General features: G+C 34.8%; 1 protein-coding gene across 1 annotated transcript in view; it reads left to right on the top strand.

Annotated features, from left to right (window-relative positions):
• TENM3 (teneurin transmembrane protein 3) overlaps positions 1-19,373 on the top strand; it is a 3,314,517-nt gene that overhangs the window by 1,962,111 nt on the left and 1,333,033 nt on the right. The window contains exon 8 of the mRNA XM_074231559.1: positions 15,950-16,112. The gene's annotated coding sequence lies outside the window, so the exon portion shown is untranslated. The remainder of the gene's footprint in view (positions 1-15,949; positions 16,113-19,373) is intronic.

The following is a 19,373-nucleotide window of genomic DNA, read 5'->3' as shown; positions in this document are numbered from 1 at the left end:
AAAAATTATGCCCAGAGAAGTTATGTTTTCCTCAGAGTCATGTGCCTAGTTGATGTCAGAGCCAGGACTTGAACTTAGGTTTCCTGACTCCAGACTCTTTCTCCTTCATCATCTTGGAGCTTTGTAGTCTGCATATACTAAATACTAATTAGAAAAATTAAGAGATTTATTTATTGTTGTATTTGATATTCTCTAGATAGGAATATTTAAGGATACATAAATTTGGAGAGTTGTATAAAATTCATAAACATTATTAAATCTACTTAAAACTTGCTCCTTTCCAATTTAAGTATTAAATGTTGAATTTTGGATATATATATATATATATATATATAAATATATATATATATAATATATTTATAAATATATAAACAATTAATAAGTTATAATTTGAGAGGAAATGGACTAATAAGCATCAGCTCAATTTTCAGAACTGCTAGCTAATGACAAGCTTAACTTCAAAATTAATCAGAGCCCTGATGACTTAATTTCCAGGGCACCACATGACTTGATATTTTACAACCTCTCAAAAGGTTTTGCTTTTTTTCTTAGTTGGCCACAGAGATCATTTTTTTAAGTGATCAGTATTTTATTGAATTAAAAATCAGATATCTGATTTGTTTGATTAATATTGAGGAGCCAGAGCATCCAGTTAAATCATTTTTCCATTTTTCCAATTCTATTTTAAGGTACAATTTTAAGACAATGTATATTTTACAAAGAAAAGATCTTTTCCGCATATGTATGACTCATATACTTATGAAATTTGTATATTAATCAACAAACACCCTTTATTTACTATGGTAGGTGATGGGCAATAAAAAGACAACACACATAATTATGATTATCACACACATATATATCTTACAATATGAAGCAATGAAATCAAATGTTTCAATTTAAGAAATGGCTTCTTTGGTGCCCAAGGCAGTGATAGAAAATTTCCATGAGCAAATGATAACTTGAACTTTCTAAGGAAGTTAGAAGTTAGAAGCAACTACAAAATGCCTCTCAACTCAGGTTAAATCATTTTTCTAAAACCCATGCATTTTACTCATTAAACCCTTAAACATTTTTAACTGTTTCATATGAATTCTTACATATATGACTTCCTCTGGCATCTTTCAGTTCTCCCTTATGTTAGGGTGCCCTGTAAGAAGTAGACATGCAATTTGGGGCATGTCTACCAATGAAGAAAGCAATGGAGTCAGGGAGAATTTAGGGAATGAGTAAACTAATTTAGCTAATCTTCATACACTTCAATAGTCCCCTCAGGGCATCCCTACATTAAGCCTAGTGTAATAAATAATGTTTATAATGATGACCCTTAATCATCAAGAAAAGCTTAAATTATGTTCAAAATAGATAACTTACTAAGATGGCAGGGAGATTCCTATAAAGGTAACTTTTTAAAAAAACTCCTTTTGGATTTTCAACTATTTCATGAATTGCAGAATGACCAAGTAGATTAATTAGAAGGCCTCAAAGTCCACATAACACCCAAGTTTAAGTCTTTTCTTTGACTCATACTCTCTATATGACCATAAGCAGGTCTATAGAGCATAGTTATTGGTCCATTGATAGCAAAGTGGCCAATTCCTATGCGGACTAATAAATTAAAATATGTCTTTTAATTTGAGGGATGCTGTGAGATTAAAACATTATGACAACAACATGCTCAGGGTCATTCATACAGAAGGCAGGACTTAAATTAACCCTTGTTTTCCTGATTCTACATCTACACTATCTCAATAGTTCAGTGAAATTATATCAGCAATTAATTAAATTCAATTGTGGTTACAAAGACCAATTCTTCTAATAAATGACAATCATCTGGATCTCCCACAAATCTTTCTCATTCGTTATTGTACATCTGGAGAATCCCATTTGCAAAATATTAAGGAAATGATTATTTTCATTCAAATGAACATTTTAAAAAATATACATATTTCTGTGCTTTATTACTAGGAAATTTATGCCTTCTTTGCCTATGTTTTCTTGTGCCAAAGAACAGTGGATTTAATTGCTTTTTCTCCATTATAAGTAATTTTCTCTTCAAGAAAGCTGGAAGTAGAGAAAATATTTGCTAAATATTCAACATTCCAAACCCATCCGGTAAATGTCATTATACGTCACTTTACTACTTTGAAGTGCCACTGGAAACCCTTCACAAGAGTTTTTTTCCCCCCTTTCTACAAAGTCTTTATTTCATCCATGGTTCCATTCAACTCCTGTCTTCCAGCAGTTAACAAGTATGACTTGTTATTATGCCATCAACAAATCAAAACAACTAAAGAAATTGTGGGGATTTTTTTTTCTTTTGTGAAAGTCTGGAAGTCAAGGTCATATATTCATCTGAAGAGATTTCTATATCATTCAAATTATTTTGAAAATGATTTATTTATCATCCACAACACCTCAAATACAGATTGGAACCTCTTATCCAAGACAACCAAGCTTTTAGAAACTATCACAACCACTATCATCACTACTAATGAATGAATAAGAAGAGAATAAAAGTCAGGGGAAAATAGATAAGAATACATAGTGTACACAGTGAAATCAGGGCATGTGCATGTAGAAAATAACTTGAGTCCTGGTCTTTTTCATCATTGTCTTTCCAATTAAAATTTTTTTTTAGTTTCTCATGTTATCTTTTTACAATTGCCATTTTTCTAACTTTCCTCCACAAACATTTCAGAATGTGTTTCACAAAATGTGTTTTTCTTAGTTATTAAAGACTGATTTGCCATCCCAGATGATTGAGAAACCAATTCTAAATTACTTCTAGGCATTTAGTATAAAGGCAAATTTTCAAAGATATTTTTATGGCTTAATAATTAAATCTGGGTGAATATGCCTGCTGGGAAATTCTGCAATAATAAAGTAGGTTGGCAGGTTCCAGACCTCAAACAAAGAAATTTTCTTTCAATAGACTGAGTCAAAAATATTACACATTTAATAGCTTCCTCACTTTTAAATATAAAATGCCAGAACTCCATCATAAGAAATCTTGGGGAGTTATTCAAGTTAGACCCAAAGGGGACTGAAAGTTAAAGGACAGAAAATACAAAGTCAATAAACAGAATCATTACAGAGAGTTTAAGCATAACAAAAAAATCAGCATAGCCATTTTATAGCAATCTCAGCACCTTCTCTCCCCATCCTTGTTTGCCATGCTATAAATACTAGGGTCATAAACATCTATTCTGGTTGCTTCCTTGCCCTATTCTTCCCATTAAACTCAAGGGATGCTATCTATATTCAAATGATAGACAGTGATAGACAGAAACATCTGGTGTCAGTAAGATGAGCTCATATCCTGCTTCTGATACTTATTGTATTACATAGTTAATATATGGGAAAGGTAGGACTTGAGCCCAGGTTTCCCTAATATGAAACTGAGTCTTTACCCACTATGTTACAGCTACATTATGTAACCTCTGGGACCAGATATGGCTGATTTGTTCTTATGACCTTATAAAAAGGGCAGATACACATATATTACTTCAGGACTGGGGTAAACACAGTTCTTTCCCCTTTTATTCTCATTGAAATGTTCATAAAAATAACTGAAATTGACCTGAGTAAACAATTGGGGGGAAGGGAATAGTTAAGGTCAACCAGCTGTCTGAAGAAGGAAAACAATGTACCTGTGACACATGTTTCATTTGTTTAATTTACATTTTCTCTATCACTTTCTTAAGTCTAGACAATGAACCAATTCCTGAATTATAACATTTGTCACTGAAAACCTAACCACCATTTCTTTTGAATTGGTTTGACCTGACTCCAACATCTGGATTGGAAATGCATTAATTTTCTGGTTACTGTTCAGAAAATGGCTTGCTATCCATAGAATATTGGCTAGAGTGAAAAAAGAATTATACAGAATGTCCTATCATTTTAACTAAAGTGAATTCCAGGGAATTCATAATCCAGTAGGAGAACATTTCACAGTAATGTACAACTGATATATTTCCAGACTTGGAACCAAAAAGACCTAAATTTAAACCCTGACATAATCACTTTTATGTGTATTTTCCTATGCAAATCGCTTAACCTTTTCAAGCTTCAGTTTCCTTATCTGTAAAGTGAGGCTTAATTTTAAAAAAATCTGCCTTAAGGGTTTTTGAGGAACAGACAACATGTAAAGGAGTTTGCAAAACATAAAGAGTCATATAATTCTAGATATTATTATTGTTATTTTTAAAATTCTGTAGTCAGAGACACTTTCAGGGTGGAGCCAAGATGGTGGCAAGAAGCTAACATGCTCCTGGAGCTTTTCCCTACCAAAGATAAATGAAGCCTCTACTCTGATCTTCAAATTACAGATCCCACCAAGAAAAAAAGATTCAAAGTTTTCAACTGTAGACATTGTGGAGGATCTTCAGTGAAGGTCCTAATGGCTTAACAACAGCAGAGGTCCAAGCAGCTAGATAGCAACACAATAGGGAAGACTCCAGCCCTAAACAAAGTCTGTACCCTGAGAATACCAGGGTAAAAGACAGGACTGGGTTGGAAACTAACCACTGTTAAGTCAGAACCTGGGCATAAAGTGGGGGGGGGACCCTCTGCAAAGGCAAGGCCTGGACTGCATAGGTAACAACTTGGCCAACAAAAAGCCAGAGATCAGACCCCAGTCCCAGGGAAAAAAAAAAAAAAAAAAGCTTGGTTCTATACTCCCTTACCTCAGGAGCAAGGCTAAAACAGCAAAGATGAACAAAAAATACTAAAAGAGCACTCACTATAGAAAACTACCTTACAGACAAAGATGACAGCAATGCCATATCTGAAGAAGAAAATCACTCACAGGGGAAGTGTCAAAACAGTCTATAAATTGGACTCAAATACAAAAGCTCATCGAAGAGCTTATAAAAGAATTTAAAAACCATAGAAGAGAGGAAGAAAAAATGGAAAAAAGAAATGAAAGTCATGCAGCAAAATTATGAAAAACTGACCAAAGAAATCAACTCCCTTAAAAGTAAAAATAACCAACTGGAAAGGGAAACACAGAAGCTAATTGAAGAAAATAAAGTCCTAAAAATTAGAAATGAACAAACAGAAATCAATGAATGTCTAACACTACAAGATTCCATCAAACAAAATAAAAAGGCTGAAAAAATTGAAGAAAATTTAAAGTAGCTTTTAAAGAAAACAAATGATCTAGAAAATAAATGCCAGGAGAGAATCTATGAATCATTGGACTACTAGAAGAAAAGAACCTAGAAAACACCATGTAGGAAATTATAAGGGAAAACTGTCCAAATCTACCAGAACAAGGTAACAATATAACTATTGAAAGAGCCCACAGAAACCCTCCAGAAATAGACCCCAGCTTAAAAACTACAAAGGCTGTAATAGCTGGACCCTTCAGTGCATTGACAGATCTATATAAATTTCAGGAAACATATTCACCTCATTTGGTAGAACTCAACCAGAGCTCTCTTTCCTAATTTAATCTTAGATCCAGTCCTAATTCCTAACCCATAGTTTTATTGAATTGGGAAAAAAATAAAAGAGAGAGAGAGAGAGAGAGAGAGAGAGAGAGAGAGAGAGAGAGATAAAGTCATTAGGTGTGAGTTGACATCACTTGACAAATAGTAGAGCTAAATGAAAAGAGCATTGGACTTGGGAAGTCAGTTTGAATTTCAACTCAACTTTTATTAGCTGTGGGACCAATAACTTAGCCAATGAGATCCAGTAAAGTGGGGACAATGATACATGCAGTAATAGTCACTCTCAATTCTCTCCATCTATGAGAGCTATAGTTTCACATCTCCATGTGCCTGCTACATATCATAGTGAAACTCTTCACTCTCACTTTTCATATCCAATAAATTTCAAGAATGATATTTTCCACTACCAGGTTGCCTCTTATATCTTTCCCCTATTGTCTACTCATATCACAATACCATTACCTTCATCATCTCTTTACTAGACTATTGCCCTGGCCTTTTAATTGGTCTCCCTGGATCCAGACTCAGTTTTTGATGCAGCTAGCAAATTGATATTTCTAAGGCATAGATCTGAACATGTCGCTTCTTTGTTTAAATGTCATTGATTCCTTTTGCTTCTAGAGTAAAACCCAAAACATCTTTTTATCATGGCAAGAAGTAGCCTATATTTCAAAGTTGATTTATCAATTATTCCTGTTCTCAAACTATATACTCTGGCCCAACTGGACCACCTTATTTTCCTAGTACATCATGCTATCTCTTACCTTCATGACTTTGCACATGCCATTTCTTATTTTTGTAATACCCTCTTTCCATCTCTCTACCTTTTGGAATGCAGAACTTCCTTCAATGCTCAGCTCAATAGCAACACATTAGAAGAAACTTTGTTGATTACTTTCAAAATACTCCATATGCATTCTGTGTTAATTTATCTATGTACATAGCACTTCCCCCCCCCCCCCCCCAGTAGACTATAAGGTTTTTGATAAGAGGAACTGCTTTCTTTGGTCTTTGTCTTCCCGATGTTATACGCTGCAGCACAGAGGAACAAAACAATAAATGCTTGATAAATGGGGTTGAAAGAAAGTATTTGGGAAACTTTAAAGCATTATATAAATATGAATTATTAGAACCTATATGTAAATAACGCCTCACTTTACTATCACAAATATTGTTCCTAAGGGAAAAAAGTCAGAAAAGTCTATCATTTCTCTTTGTCCAGAAATGAGAAAGAAGAAAACATAAAACCTAGTACAATCTTGACACCAGTATTGGACTGAATCATAATTTATTTATTATTCTGACTTATAAACATATCAAAAGCAGAAAACCTCCAGGCTTATGTACAATAAAATATGACAACATTAAAACTAAATTATAAAATGTCAAAGATAAAAGACTCATAACCTACCTAGACAGTTCTCCCATATGTCCTAGGAAAGGACCTAGCTAAAAATATAAACCTTACAGACACACACACACACACACACACACACACACACACACACACATAGACACAATCACACATTTTTCTAACAGACAGTTCAGACTCTATCTCAGCACCATTTTGATGAGTTCTTAGTACAGTTTACCAAGTGATTGATTAGATTGACATAGAACCTTTGAATTTCAATTAAATTTAAGAGTAATATGAGATTTCACCAATAGAAAACGTTTCCATAGTCTATAAAGGATGCAAACCAAACCTTCCTTTTAAAACAGAAATCCTTGAAAATTTCTAAAAATTCTCATTAATGTTAAGAAAAGGAGCCTGAAACCCAAAGTTATAATTTAACTAACTCTTTAGTGTAGACAAGTATTAAATATATGAATCATTTTTAAGATAGGTTCTTCCTTAAGAGTTAGTCAGTGCTTCCACATGTTCACTGCCTACTTTCTCTTCCAAACCATACAGTATTTCTCTATTTCTCTATCACTGTCAGTGACTTTTAATAATAAAAGTAAGAGACCGGGGCCATTAGGTGGCGCAGTAGATAAAGCACCGGCCCTGGAGTCGGAGTCCCTGGGTTCAAATCCGGTCTCAGACACTTAATAATTACTTAGCTGTGTGGCCTTGGGCAAGCTACTTAACCCCATTTGCCTTGAAAAAACCTAAATAAAAAAGTAAGAGACCATTGGGGTTTTTTTTGTAATATTTGATTATGTAGATTATCCCTTCCTATTACATAACTTCTCTTTATCATAGTCTTCTGGTTGTTCTCATAACTCCTTTCCTCTTTTTGACTAGTGTGAATTTTTCCCAAGGATCTGTTCTTATACTTCTCCCATCTCTTAATAACTTTTTCATTTGGCAACCTAACTCACTCCTATTCCCTTCTGTTACAGATGACTCTAAGGATTTTTATCTCCAGCTCTAAACTCAGGTTTAAACTCTAAACTCTGACTCAGATCTTAAGTTGGATCAAACTTAGCATGGATTTATCAAGCACCTACTATGTGGAGGGTACAGTGATAGCCACTAAAGATACGATCATTGTAAAACCAGAAGACTCAGGCTTATCTCTCACCTCTCCTTAAATTTTCAGGGCCACTGTTTCTTAATTGGTAAAATGACCACAGTCAAGCTAAATGACTTTAAGGTCCCTTCCAGATCTTGTGAATCTAGGATATGGCCTTTGCCCTATAATAGTTTGCCATATGCATGGGAATATTGCATCTATATTAACATAATAAAAGGTTCATATCTTTGTATAATAGGTTGACCTGATTCAGGTCCATTTCCTATTAATTTTGGTACAATATTGAAATGAAATGGGATACTCTAAGTCATTCATCATTTCAAAAATTGAGATGTTTAACCAAAGTGTAAAAAGAACATTGAATGGATAAAGAATTTATTAAGCACTTATTATGTGCTAAGCAGAGCACCAAGTGCAAAAAAAACAGTTTCTGTTTTCAAGGAGCTCAAATTCTAATGGGAAGACAACACACAGGAAAGTTTCAGGTTCAAGTCAGGTAGAAAAGAACCCAGCTTCTTAGAGGAAAGAGGCAAAGCAATTCTCAAGTCTTTTTTAATGTTATTTACACAATAAAATCTCATCATGTATGGTTTAACCATTTGACAATGCCAAAGACTATGAACAAGAACTTCACTTTCCGGGTCTTCAGGAATTGTGGCTGTAATCTCAGTAGGAGCAGTTGCCAGGCTGTATCTCCAAAGGGGCTGTTTCTTAGGACATGAGGAGAGAAAATGAGACTGGAAGCATTATTATTTCAAAGGCTCTTGTTCTCAGTGTCCTATGATGTGTCCATTAAACTCTGAGAAGAAATAGTGATTGAGATAGTGGTGATGGTTGAATTTGCCTGGTACATGCTGGTTTGCCAGTGTATCACACTGATTGTTTGTTGGTTGAAGTGACTGGATCCTGCTCCATAGCAGGATCATAGATGATGGCTATAAGAACTAGTTAGGAAGTAATGCTGGTCTCCTGGATGTTTCATGGACAACTTGCTCTCAGCTCCTGCCAATTTCTCTGACTATTCCCTGTACCTGAAACACTCTACCACCTTCTTCTGACTCCTGACCTCTTTACCTTCTTTTAAGTCCCACCTTCTTCAAGAAGTCTTCCCTCTTAATTTCAGGTTCTCCCCTCTACCAATTATCTCCTATTTATCCTGTATGTAGTTTGCTTTGCATATATTTATCTCTGAATATCTCTGTATATACAATATCATATATTTATATATGCATGTATTCAAATATATATAAATTTAAATTGATTTATTTATACTATATTTGTGAAAATATAAATAAATATAAAAAATAAACTGTTTCCCTAATAAGATTACAAACTTCTTGAGGGCCAGATTGGCATTTGCCCATTTCTGATCTCCATTGGTTAATAAATATTGATTGATTAAGAGGTACCACTCCTAGGGCTTCTGTACCTATCTGCCTGTTTGTGACAATTAGTCAGAAATTATGATTTTCTCTCCCCAATAATTGCCCCCCCCTTGATAATGGTTAATGGTCTGGTTTAGAAGCAGCTTTGATGGTATGCGACACGTTTGTCCTCAAGGTTCTTGGGCTCTCTTTTTCAGGGTTTGAGGGAAGATCATGATCAAAGCGGTAGTTGTGGTTTGCCTTGCCTGGCATATTTTGTCTTCTGAATGTCCTTCAGGACACCTTGCTGCTCTAGCCAGCCTGGCTCTCCTACCCATTCACAAGGATATTTCAGAACTTAGCTTGGCTAGGTAGGCAGTGCTTCCTCCCATATGGAAATGTTTTTGGCCAACAGGGCAGGATTTAAAGACTGCCCAGGTCCTGGGACATGTGCTAAGTCTAAAGGGCCCTTACTCCATGTCACTGAGCCTTTTTATGTCCTTAAGACTCCAGGAAGCTATTCCCTGGTCACCCAGTGAATTGTCTTAAGAGAGGTGATATTTCTGCTAATTTCTAGAAACAGTTTTGTTGTTTTTATGGGAAAAAATAGTTTAACTCACCTGTTGCCAGAGGAAAAGATAATCAAAATGGAAGAATAATGATTCTATTTTAAGGGCATTATTGGCAAAAGAGGAATACTATCATTAAAGTTTAAGAATATTTCAAGAGGGACAGGAAGCCTTTTGTTGAGTGAATCAATGAAAACTTTAGATGGTGCTACCTGAACTGAACCTTAAAGGAAGAAGCAAATTGTAACAGATGGAGATGAATAACTTTATATTCCATTTATTCAAACAAGCAATCCTTGAAGCTGGCTTGCATGAATTCATGGAGGTGAGAAATGACAGTCCAGGTTAAGAAACTAACTAGTAGCACCTACTCCTCCAATTAGTGGTGATCTCCCCCTTTCAGATGTCACAGAGCATTTGATTCTGCAACTCTTCATATCCTCTTTGGATAATAAAATCTTTATTTTTGTCTTCTCTATAATGGTGAATGCACACTCCAGAACCTTCCCCATACCACAGTGGGGTAGAAGTCACTTAATGAGTGTTTGTTGTTGTTGAAAGCTGTTATACTCATTCCTCACAAAGTCTAGTGACTAAACCACATGTTGAAGTGAGATTTAACACTCCATCACTCTGGGTAAGAAAGAGTGATAGTCACATGTCCACTGACTAGGCTTCCAGTCCACTCAGAAAGTAACCCTTGTGGAGAAGCAGATCCATCCTCACCCAAGAGCTAACCAGATGGCCCCTCTAGAACAGGGAAGCCAACTTAGTGACACAGAAAGTCACCATAAGGAAGAAAAAAAGAGGCAATTATATGCCTGGTGAGGGAAATCAATAGCTCCACCACTCAATGCTGACCTATTCCCACCAACCATTAAGTGCTACCTCCTAATCTTTCATAGCTTCTGAAGTCTCTGAAAAGAAAGTTACCACCAAAATATTTTACCTTGTTGAATGGTTCTATCTCAGAAATGTATAGTTTTTGATTTTTTTTAATTGGAGAAGGCAATAAAGATGATGCACATTATCTACTTTGCCACTGTTCCAAAGACTACATGGGATGTAGCTTGTCTACCATCCTGAGATGTGAGACTCTGTGCAAGCAGGGAATGTCTCCAATTTTCTTGTTGTATTTATATTGCTTAACCTTTAATAAATATTTTGTAAGTGCATTTTTACTTATAATTTTTAAAATGTGTCTGTTGAGAATAGACCTTTTGACCACTCAATTCAATCAAAATGGACTGATTTTTCAACTGAATTAATTAGCTGGCTAGTCAGTTTAGGGTATAAATAATTGATCATGTCAAAATAGCTTGCCTCTGCTTTGCTTTTTAGACAGCCTTATATGGCTTTGTGTGCATGTAGGCACTTAAACTATATATAAGTTTTGTCTATGTGGAATGATTAAATCCAACTGAAGCAGTCAGAAGAAACCAACTGACCTCCCCACCTTTAGCAATATTCCTTTACACATTCTCCCACACCTGAATGGTGAGAATATTCTATTCACAGGATGACCTGTGAATACTGTAAGTCAGGTCAGGATCATCTGGGACCCTGGGAGAGAAAAGGCATTTCTTCTTTATTGAATGACTAGTGGTCACCACCATGTATCAACAGACAAGGGAGAACAAATATTCTCAGCATTACAACTTTCTCTTCTCCCTGAGGGCCAGACAAGGTGAGGAAAAATTAGGTCATCATTATCTCCTTGCTGTTTGTTTATAGGTCACCCAAAAGATGCCTCTTGGGCGCATGTGGATTCAGAGTTGTTAGAATTCTGCCCAAACTATTCAATGCAGAGATGCCTCTCAAATCAACTTTTCCAAATTCGAGAACCAAATCAGTTCCTTTATCAGCATGGAACACCCCTTTCATAAAATAATCAAATAAATAAACAAAAAAATGAAAAAATGCCTCCCTCAATCTGTAATAGCTTGTCCAAATATATATAGTCTTGAGGATACAACTTATATGCATTAGATTTGTGAGACTTGTATATGATCAGAAAGTTATCCTATGTCAGAGATAAGACATGAACTTGAAAGTCTGCCCTCTTTCCCTATGCCACAGTGAATTATGGGTTTATAAATGATGAAAAAACTATGGGGCCACATTTTCTATTCATACTTAAATAGAATGTTAGAGCTAAATGATTTATTGCTGTTTTTAAACACAGCAATGTGTCCAAAGGGTGAATTCCCATTCCTTTGTTAATTATTTTTCTTTAAAACATCTAATCTGTCTTCCTTTAGTGATTTATTCTTCTTCATAATTAAGCATAGCAATGGCTTATCTAATAAACTACAGTGTCATTTTCTTTTATAAACCAAATCATAGCAGTTGATTTTTTTCCTTCCAGAGTGATAAGTAGATGACTTCATCCATCTTTTAAAATTATCTCCTGACAGTATGCAGCAGTGATGCTCAGCATGTTTTATTTAGACTGTTTGGGGGCAAATGATGTTGACCCTATGGCAGGTACTAAGGTGATAACTCTGTGGCTATTTTGCTGCTGAATTTGATTTAATTCAAAACAGGTCACAGATCTTCCTTCAGGTCTACCATTGAAATCGTTATGACTTCAGCTGGCCTACAGCTTGGGGTTGATTTCAAAATCATGTTGAGTTAAGAAACTGAGGGAGGGGATGGAGAGGAATAGGAGAGTCATTCATAGCATGAAATAAAAGAAACACAAAAATGATGCAAACATACAGGAAATAGCAAATACTTTTCCCTGGCCCAAAGACCTATGGTTGAGTTCTTGGCAATGTCCCCTGTGAATGACAACAAATTAAGTAATAGGGAAATTCATATCTTTGGTTAGAAGAACAAAAAACATGTACTGTCTCTTCCAAAGTTGAATGTGTCTATTACTACTGTCATGCTCTTAATCAAGAAGCACAGCCTATAGGATCTGACAAGGAAAGTGTAATGGAGCCATCTTGTTAAATGTCACTTGGCAGAAGCTTCAGATAACAAGACTAAGCATTCTTGTTCACTTAAGAAAATAAAGCAGACAGTTCACATAAAGGTTCATCATGTATATTTTTTTCTGTCTTAAAAATAACTGCCCTAAATGTCAGTAAGGTTAACATGTGTTCCTGCAATTTTTCTATTATATAAACAAGGATAACTGAAATATAACAAGATCTGAGTTCTAATCCTGTCTCATATACTGGCTGTGTGACCATGGACAAGTCATTTTACCTCACTCAACCAAAATTTCTCTTTTTGTAAAATAAAGAACCTACCAGAGTTGTGCTGTGATGGACAAATGAGATAATAATTGTAAAGTACTTTGCAAATTATAAATCCTTGCTAGGATGACTTTATTTTGTTTTAAGTTACAAATTTCATTTCTCTTTTCTTCTCTCCCATTCATATTCTCTGTCTGTCTCTGGCTCTGTCTCTGTTTCTGTCTCTTTCTCTTTCCCCCTCCCTCCCTCCCTTCCTTCCTTCAGGAATGATTCTCCTCCAGAGGTCTTGTTCTTATTATTACCAAACAACTCAAGTCAAAACCAAAAATATTTCTCCTTTTTTTGTAAATGCAATATTTTTTTTACCATTTCCAAAGTATTTTCCTCACAAGAAGGAGATATAATAGTACTATCTACTATGTGCCAGGCAAGGCTAATTGATTTTAAAATGTCCCACTTTTTGCACATAACAACTCTGACATGTAGGTGCTATTATTATTCTCATATTATAGTTGAGAAAACTAAGGTAAACAAGGCAAAATGACTTGCCCAATGTAACACATTTAGTAACTGTCTGAGGTCACATTTGAACTCAGGTCTTCCTGACAGTGCTCTATCTTCTGTACCACCTAGCTCTGTGTGTGTGTGTGTGTGTGTGTGTGTGTGTGTGTGTGTGTGTATGTGTGTAGTCTTTTTTTCCCCTCTTTTTGATTGGTTCTGGGCTTTCATCTAGGCAAGAAAATGCATTTGAGAAAACTTCCTTTGTCAATGCAGAACAACATTTGTTCTGCAGATTCTAGTCTGAAGAGAGTCACTTAGATTACCACATAGCTGCACATCCACAGCTAGTGGGAATATGAACCTAAGTCTTCCTGAGTGCAAGGTCAACTCTCTATTTACCAAGCTATGCTGCCTCTCTTTACAGATGAAGTGAGCACTGGAAAGATCAAGTCACTTGTCCATGGCCACATGATTAGAAAGTGGCCAAGATAGGACTCATCCCATGTCTTTAATTCAAGTCCAGTGCCCTTTTCACTATATCATACTGATTCCAAGATGGTGCATGCTCATACAAAATAAATTGCCATGTGAAACACTCATCCTATTTTCAGCTGGACCATATGCATAGGTGATAAGCTACATTTTTCACTGTGTATCAAAGTTGAAAGGCAAAGGCTAAAGAAAATTTATTTAAAAAGCACAATGAGAGAATGGTAGAGTAGGATGTGGGAACCCATCCATTTATCATGCACATATGATTGGTGTAATAAGTAAGATTGCCAACTTGTACCTAGGGAATACTACCTTACATATTGTAAGATAAACAGTAAATGGCACAATAAATGAGGTGAAATGTATGGGAAAATATGTAAAGAGCAAGGTCTGGGAGAAGATTATGAAATATCTTTATGAACATTAACATAAATGATGTGTTACAATTTTCCAGTGTTATCCTAGTGACAAAATGTGTATATAGCAAGGTTTGCATGTGTGTGCTATCATTTAGAAAAACGCAGCTTACACTTCTTAGTACCCGTAAAATCTATTGCAGCTTTTGTCAGCTGTGCTGATGTTATTCAGTACATGTCAGGTATGCTAGTTAGGTGGCAAATTTATAGTGCACATGATAACTTGATTTTCTAAACACCTCCCTTAGTAAAACAGTATGAAATATAATAGCAATGAAGAACACCAGAATGTACATTTTGCTATTTTAAGACAGCTAGCAAAAGCTTCCCCATGTTCTGATGCATTTTCCTATTATCCTATTTCTGTCCGCTGGAGAAGCACTCTCATCATTATTAATTATGTCATTTACTGTATTTGGACTGCACCCTAGTTTTCCAGGTACTAGCTATCAGTATCCTTCCAGAAAAACCAACCTTGTTACTTTTTTCTTTTTTATTGTTGCTTTTTTCTTCATTTTATTTATTTGAGGTTTGGTGTTTATTTTTTGCTCTCTCCATTTTTGTAGAGGCTTCCCATTGTTAAATTCATTTCCCCTTTGTTTTCAATTATTTCTTTTTTCAAGGTATTGGCAAACTATTTTATTCTTGTTCTCTTGAGTTTGAATTTCTCCCCCCCTTCTGAATTTTAGAATAGAGGATGGATTAATAGCTATTAGATGACATGCTTCTCTTTTAGAGTATGGACCAGCTTTTAAATTTTGTTTTTCCCCTGTTAATTTATAAATATTTCAATCAATAATTTATCTATTATTTCCCAAGTGAGCCCTAAGCAGCATATTTGATGGCCTCATACAAGCCATTCCAAGAAAACGGCATCTCTCAGGCAGCTGACACCAGTGAGCCTGGCTAGTTTCTACCTCTCCCGAGTCCCCATATTTTTAGGGCTAGCCAGCAATCACACACTTTACTCCATCAGTGAACCAATGAAATTGATGTGTTATGCAAGTTCCTTCACTCGCTTTTGCTGAAGTTGCATTGTTTTGCCCATTGCATATTCAGGCAGAAGCTAGCCTGGAACAAAAAGCCAGCCATCAGAGAGAAATACTGTCTGTCCTCAGTGCTGTAATTGCACTCAATCAGCATCAGCTCAGCATCAATAATTAGACAGGGGTCCAATAATAATGTTGGCATCCAAACAACACTGTCAAAACTTCAGTTATTCCCATGAAGTAATTTTTTCAACAAACATACTGAGTGTTTAGTTTTGATCCCCCCCATTTGTAAAGTAACATATATATATATATATATATATTTATAAGCAAGAACCAGTGACCTTTATATCATTGTTAATAATAGTCTGTTCCAGTTGTTGCTTCATATAGCAGCTGAAGAACTACACTTACTTTCATATATGACATATTCGCTTTTAAAATCTAATTAAAACTTTCTTTTTGGTCCTTAGGTGGAAAGATAGCTCTTCAGAGATGAGCTCTTAATTAATGCACTGAGAGCCTGTGAGTCCCACCTCTCAACAGGAATGATTGACATCCAAGGATACATAAATTACACTAATTGAGCTTTGCATCCGTATAGTGTTTCCACAGCCAACTCATCAGAGAAGCTAGGTGAGTAGACCAGCATAAAAAGTTATTTCAATATGCTCTTTGCTCTCCCAAAGGGTAGAGAAGAAACTTTCCAGACTGTTGAACATTTATTATCCGAGAAGGCAGTTCTTTTCTTCAGTTTTAAAATGTAGGTTTTGTGTTGTGTGTTTTTTTTTAATTATAAAAATTAGCATTTTAACATTGCCTTTTAAATTTAAATAACCATACTCCCTTCATAATTTTCAGGCAGCAAAACCTTGCAAGTCAATTACTACATGCAAAAATCACTTGGCATCATTTGTTGATATTAATTTGTGTTGCATAGCAACCCACAAACACACTATGAAAGGATTGTTTGGAATCAAATCCAATTGGAGCTACTGAATTTAGCATTCAGATATTTACTTAATTATAAGGGTGCCCAGTACTTTGCCTTGGCAAAAGACCATCCTGAAATATTGCCCTGCATGTTAATTTGACTCTGAAAAAGATTAAAAAGTATTCTTAGGTTTTACTTTATCATAATAAGTACAATGTAAATGGCTTATTAGTAATAAGCAATGCAATAGGGATTTTTCTGAAAATTGAGATTATTACACTCATGTAGGTGTTGTTATTGATAGACTTTATGGTAAAATACAGCTATTGCAAAAAATAATAATAATGAATACTGCATCCTTAAATGCTCAGCTCTACATCTTCCTGCACGCTTACTTCAGGTATGAGATCCTTATCTTTTATGACATTTAAGAATCCATCTCCTTAATTGTTTCTAAGGATGATGCTGAGCCTAACAGAATGTGTTATTAAGCCTTCCTCACTTTTATAGAGAGGGAAAAATCTCACTTTTTCCAGAGCAGTTTGTATGTTCACCAGGGGGAAAAAAATAACAAATGAACATCACCTTTTCCTACATAAAATATAAAAATTAAGGGAGGAAGGGAATGGTGACTGTAATAAGAACTGAAAGAGGTTAAGAAGCAATTAAACACTGAAGAGAAACTTCAGAATGAATGGGCAAGGTGCTGGAAACCATCAAAGGCAAGAGAAGATTTCATCCAGAAAATGTTTAGAGGGAGAAAAATTTTATACACACACAAACACACATATACATATAGATGTATGTGTTATACATGTATATGCATATGCATGTGCATTTATGTATGCATTATATATGTGGACTTTTGTATAATGTGTCTGATCTACTTAAAACACATTACATATAACTACATTAAAATAAGAATTACAAAGAATGCCATTTAGGTTCCCCAAACTAGGTTCTGTTTTAGTCTCTTGCTTCCCTGTAGTCAGTAAAGTATGCTGCTTCCAATGATTCTTTATTCTTATCCCATTGGTATAATGCATTTGCCATGCCTAATGTTTCAAACCATAGAAAATGTGGGGTCTTGATTTAAGAGAAGGAAGAAAAGAAAGAGAATTCTTAATATGGCAATATTTTTGTTGCAATAGTTTCATTATTACATGTGAGAAAACTTCAAATGGAGAAAAATTGTGATTCCTATCAGAAAACTCTGAACTGATAATATTGTAAAAATATAAAATGCTTTTAAAATCAGAATTGGAACACTCTGACTGGAATAGAAACAAAATGAAATATTCTTTGCTGTGTAATATGCTTTGTAATTTAGTGAAGTTGGCTATACTCAAACAGAATGTACCATGGATATAAAAATGTAAATAAATGTATCAAGTTTACCTTAAAAAATTTTTTTAGGTATAACAAACTAGAAATATGCACCTCAGAAGACCAAACTGTAATTTTGATTCTATCCAATTATGTGTTGGTACATTAAGAAGTTTTCTATGAGATTACTATACAATGTAGATCCATCATGAAAAATTCTAAATCCAGGCTTACTCCTCTTGAGAGTTAACATATTTATAATCATGAAAAGGCAATAGCTCACTATGAGCTTCATTAGTCTCATATCTGTGGAAATATTTATTAGCAAAAAATTAAACATATGTTCATAACATTGGCAGATAATCCTACTTAAATTCAGTTATTCTTAGCCTAGCTAAGGAGTCATATTTTAATAATATTTTCAAGCAATATCTCCAAAATTAATATATATTGATTGTATCTTAATTTAGGTTCAACTTTTATTTCTAAACATGATATAAGAAATTACAGCATATCCGTTCCAGAATCCACTGTGTTTACAAAGATTACTCAGCATGATAACAAAGGCTAACGCTCTGAGAAGGAAACACTTAACTGAATAGAATATAACTCAACCAATAAAATCTTCTATCATGAATTCTACATATGTGCATCTGCTATCAAACCCAAAATTGTTGCTTTTCCCATTGTATGCTGCCATTGACATTCTACCCATCCATCACCATCATCCTGCTCAAATTTACCCTGATCACCAGATGATAGTTCTGCACAGGACAGGAGGGCCTCATTAAATTGTTGTCTGATCCTTATACAAGCATACCATAAATAGTACATTTGTTACTTCATTTTCTACATCATTCTATTAGCTTTCTTCATTTGTAGTTGCTTTTTAGTAATGAAAATTTTGAGATATTGAGTTACCAGGGCAGTTTATTATGAAACTTCTGATCATTGTCTTAATATGTGATCTTTGAAGTATTGACTATGAGAAAGCATACAGATAATAAAATATAACTAAAAATGAAATAGATTAAACATTTGCTATTAAAAATTATCAGAAGTAGTCAATAGAGCACAAATTTTTGTATATAAGTTACATAATGAGAATTAAATGCATATGTATGCCTATATGTTGGTATAATATTCATGTGTTTTAAATAATGTCAATTCATGTAGATTTTTGATTTTTGCAAGGTGTTTTACAAATATTATCTTATTTTATCACAGTCCTTGTTCCTTAATTCCTGATCTCTGAGATATGTATCAAGTTGTATCTTAGAGCCTATTGTCTTGGTTTTTCCATATATAAAATTACTCTGGAACAATAATTGCATAATACCAATGACATTATGGAGTTGGCTCTTTTAAAGAGGAATTTTAGCAACCTGCCTTGCTTGTGAGGACCAAATGAGACCATGTACTTCCTAAACCATATAGACATCCTTTTTGTGAGAAGGTATCCAGACCTGTCATTTCCAGGGTTCTTAGAATCCCATCATCCCGGAAGAACAACAGTATCTCTGTAATGTACAATCTTAAAAAGTTTCTTGGGACTACTGAGAAATTATATGACTTACTTATGATCCCACAGAGAGAAAGAGTCAGAGGCATGACTTGAAACAGGATCTTGTTTGCTC

This window comes from Macrotis lagotis, chromosome 3, assembly GCF_037893015.1.
Source record: "Macrotis lagotis isolate mMagLag1 chromosome 3, bilby.v1.9.chrom.fasta, whole genome shotgun sequence".
Taxonomy (NCBI): domain Eukaryota; kingdom Metazoa; phylum Chordata; class Mammalia; order Peramelemorphia; family Peramelidae; genus Macrotis; species Macrotis lagotis.
This window is presented reverse-complemented; position numbering and strand designations above follow the sequence as displayed.